A 4,864-nucleotide genomic window follows, 5' to 3' on the forward strand; every position below is an offset into this window, starting at 1 on the left:
CCATCAAGGTATAACGCAATTAATCGACGATCCCTTATGTCTCACTCAAACTAATATATGCTACTGTACATATTTATATTATTGTTCCTAGCTCGAAATGACCTATACTACTTGAAACCTCTAATGAATGACTCATACTAATAGATTTCTCTTAATTTTTTGAAAGATACTGCAATAATTTTATTCACACGTAGAATAAAGATTTCCTTGATTCTGACCAATTTTTTTAAATAAATAAAAATATTGCATGAATGCCAAAAAAATTGGTAGAATCTACAAAAATATTGGATAACTCAACATCAAAAATATCAACAATACTCATTTATTGAAAATATATTTTTTCGATACACGAGAAAATATCGTTGCAAACATGAACGATTAAATATTTCCTTGAACTAAGAAAATATTTCTTGTCTTCGGAGAATGTGTATCCCAGATTTAAGAAACATTATTTTGTTTGCTTGAATAGATTTTTTTTAGACAAAACACATTTTATTGTTTCATGAAGATTCCGTATTCATACCACCATTTTCTTGACAAAGTGCTCATTTTTGTGCGTATAAATAAGTCGTTTGATGAAACCGAAGCTTAGTCATAATGAGCCAATAAAATTTCAAAAACTACGTTTTATGTAAACACGGACAAAAAAAGAGCTTTTTAAAAAAAATCATATTTAACTACTGTTTAGTTAATAGCTTGTATGTTCTAAAAACTCAAATTTAGTGGAAACAATAAAACGACTATTCTGAGTTTATTATATTGACAATAAATTAGGCGATCTTTCTGTAGCGGGTCGCTACCGTTTATTGTTAAAATAATAAAGTCTCGATGAGCCATCAGAGTTTTAACCAATTTCTTATTATTTTTCCAATTCTCGAAGCCTTTATCAATTTTCCGAACGTAAAGAAAACTAGGATTCAACACATTATTCCATTACTGTACCATTTTGGGTGTAATTTATTTGGACCCTGATTTCGTAACGTAGATTTAAAGTGAGCAGAATCATTAAAATCGAGGATTCTCTTAAAAATTAAATACTTCCTCATAATTTTTAAATATGCAAACCTTGAAAGTAGTATCATTTTTCTTCCTAAGTTGCCAGACAGATTCCTCGGGATCTTCACAGAAAAGACGTGGAAATTCCTAAGATATTTTAAATAATATTCTTTGCAGAATGTTTAACGAAGTTTCATGCACTTCTTTTTATAAATAACGGAAAGGATGAAAGAGAACCTTATTCCATTTCGCTCTATTCTTTTACTGCAGCATAAAAGGCTGCATAAATTTACATTCTTAGCAGCAATTAAGAGAAAGTTGTCCATACGTTTTTGCTATTCTAAATGAAAGAATTTATAAAATTGTTTTATAGTATATTTATTAATTTATTTTACTTGTAAACTATTTGTTTTTATTTATTATGCGAGTGCTCAATAAAAACTGATATTGTAAAAATTATTCTATCATAAAAAATGAATATTTATCGAGTATAAAATTAATTAAATTCAAATCAAATTAAATTACACTCAAACTTCGAAAAAAATACATGGCTATTTCCTGGTTTTCTCTGTCGACTTTTTTCGGTTGACTTTCAGGCTTTTCTAACATCTAATAATTATTCAATATTAACTGTTTCACTATACAATTTTTTTAACGAATAAAAGATTTCAGAAATCTAAGGTAAAATATTTAATATAAATTATTGGAAAAGTGATTTCAAAGTTCGCAGTCAAAAATTGTGAATTTTGAACCAAACAGTTGCATTTACAAACAAATAGTTGTGATTTCAAGCAAAACACAGAAATTTTCAATAAAATAAGAGATTTTTCAACCAAATACTTTAATCTTCAACCTACAAAGATCAATCTTTAAACAAATGATCAAATTTGACAGTAAAAAGATATGAAACTTCAATCGAAAGCAGTTGCACGTTCAACCAAATTGTTAAATGTTCAAGTCAAAAAGACAAATATTTTAAAAAGAAGTTTAATTTTTAATCAAAAAAAGATTACTTTTAGGGAGTCATCGTGGCTCAGATGGTATAGTGGTTGTCCTATGTTCCATCACTGCAGCCTTGGCAGCCACGCTGGCGCGGGTTCGATTCCCAAAGCAGGAAGCGAGGCTGGACGTGCTTTCTGAAAGCTTCGCTTCACTCCCTTTGTACGTATACTGCCCCACAAATACCCTACAGTTCATAATTAACGCTACAGTACAGTCGCTAATGACCCTGGCAGTTAATGCGACTATAAACATTTAACTAATAATAATAAAGATTACTTTTCTACAAACTGATGAATTTTCAATCGAAGCTGATGTATTTTCTAGCCAAAAAGACGAATAAACAATAAAATATTTGAATTTTCGACCAAAAAGATGTCTTTCTAAGAAAATAGTTGAATTTTCCATAAAGTCAGCTTCTAATCAAGCAGTGAAATATTCTAACTAAAGAAGATGGATTGTGGGTCAGAATTATAATGGTAGACTTTTAATTAAAAATAATTAACTTTTAATTTGAAATTACGAATTTTCAAACAAAAAGGATAAATTTTTCATCCGAAAGAACAAATCTTCTACCCAAAGAGAAGAATTTTTGCTAAATAATTTAAATTTTCCACCAAAAAAGATCAATATTCTACCAAAAGATAAATTGTTAATCCGAGCGGACAAATTTTCTTTAAAAAACAATGCATTTTCTATAAAACAGTTGAATTTTGGACCAAAAAGAAGAATTTTTAACCAAATGCTAAAATTACCTGAAAAAATAAATAAATCTTCAATTAAGCAGTAAAATTTTGAACTAAGGAGATCAATATTGAATCAAAAATAGTACCAAAAATATCCTTCTACATAGTAGAATTTCAACAAAAAGAGATTAATTCTAAACCAAAAATATAATTGCAGACTTTAAAAAAAATAATGAACGGAAATCTGAAAGACCTGGGTTCGGATCTCAGTGGAGAAAAAGGGATTTTTTTACAACTTATAAAAATTAATAATCAGTATTTTGAAAAATTGATTTTAGACCATGTAGACCAAAAACATTAACATCATATCATCTACTACATTTCGCTGATCAAAAAACCATAACATCAATTAATAAAAATAATTACCTTCATTAGGAAAAAGATGGCTTTTTATACGAAAGATGACTTTTCAATTCAAAAGGACCATTTTTTATCAGCACAGATGAATTTTCAATAAAATGATCGAATTTTCGCCAAAGAAAATGAATTCTGAATCAAAAATATAATGGTAGACGTTTCAATTTTAAAAAAAAATTAATTTTCAACCGAAAAAAGATTAATTTTTCACCAACAAATCTTATCTTTCTTTCGAAAGATAAATTTTTAATACAATTTGACGAACTCTCAACAAAAAATTTGAATTCCCGAAAAAATATTAGAATTATTAACCAAAAGAGATAAATTCCGAACGAAAAATGTATTTTTTTAAATGGTTGAATTTTCAACAAAATAATTCATTCTTTAATCAAAAAGTAGATATTTTAACCACAATATATGAGTTATGAACCAAAATTATAATGCTAGAACTTTGAAATAAGATGCTTTAATCATTTTAAGAAAAGATGAATTTTCAATCCGAAAGTACAAATTTGCTATCTAAAGAGATGAAGGTTTAACAAAATGTTTTATGTAACAAAAAAATGTTTTCCTCCCACTGCCCTGCGCGGAACTTTTCTCTTTAAACTAACATGAGACATAATATCATCAGAAAACTCGGAAGCCATACTCTTGTTACGTAAAATATCGTATGTATCTGGGCAGCGAAGTTTTTTTCGGACTCGCATGTTTGTAAAAACTCGTCTACGCCTCGACTTCGACTCGTTTTTGCAAACTCACGCTCGACCGTAAAAAACTAGTTTGGTATTACAATATACTATTGTGTAACACGAGTATGTTTTGCTCTCTTTCTAAGCGTGGTTTGAAGCAGCAAAGTAGGTAATTGTTGTCAGTGGGGTACTTTACCCTCCTAAGACGATAAAGTGCTTTTCATTGTCTGCGGGAAATGCGCGCGCATACACATTAGTTACTTCAACCCACGCGCACTGTTCTCAATTGTACTTGTCCCTTTAAACTAAACTCAAATGTTAGAGGTAATATCATTAGAAAACTCGGAAACCATACACTTAGATAGGGCAACATGGGAGGAGCTTATGAAACTCGTAAAAGGTGCATGGATAAAGTCCCGAGATGTCATTGTTAGTTGTGTGATCTAAGTGTATGGTACCGCGGTTGTAGGAAAAATGTCTGGTGATTCGTGATGGAATGGTGAAAATCAGGCTGCCCACAATGCAAAGAGAGAAGCGTACAGGAGAACTTTGAACATCGCAGGTCTTAGCACTGAGGAAAGATATAAACGTATAAATAATTACAGGCACAAAAAGAGGATACTCAAACGATTAATTAAGGAAAGAAAAGAAAGAAATTAGAGCAGAAGAAGAGAAGAAAATACAAAACTACTTTGAAGAAAGCAAGAAACTGCTTTATAAAAAAATGAAGGGAAACAAAAGTACAAAATTTGTCAACATGAGAAACAGTAATGAGGAAATGGTATATGGTGTAGACGGGATACTATAGACGCTTTCAGATAGTATTTTAGGGGAAAATATGGAGATGAAGCAATAGGACACCACAACCACGATGTAAAACACGATGCGTTAGCAACCTCAATTGAGAAAGTCAGTGTCACTGAGGTTAGGGATATAATTGAGAACTTGAAAAACGATAAGGCTGCCGGAGTAGACTGTATTAACGCTGAAATGCTTAAACACGGTGGCGAGTACATACCACATAGACTGTTCGAATTAATAAATTTATGTTTCGAGATGGGAGACGTCCCAGACGAT

This window comes from Belonocnema kinseyi, chromosome 6, assembly GCF_010883055.1.
Source record: "Belonocnema kinseyi isolate 2016_QV_RU_SX_M_011 chromosome 6, B_treatae_v1, whole genome shotgun sequence".
NCBI classification, from domain to species: domain Eukaryota; kingdom Metazoa; phylum Arthropoda; class Insecta; order Hymenoptera; family Cynipidae; genus Belonocnema; species Belonocnema kinseyi.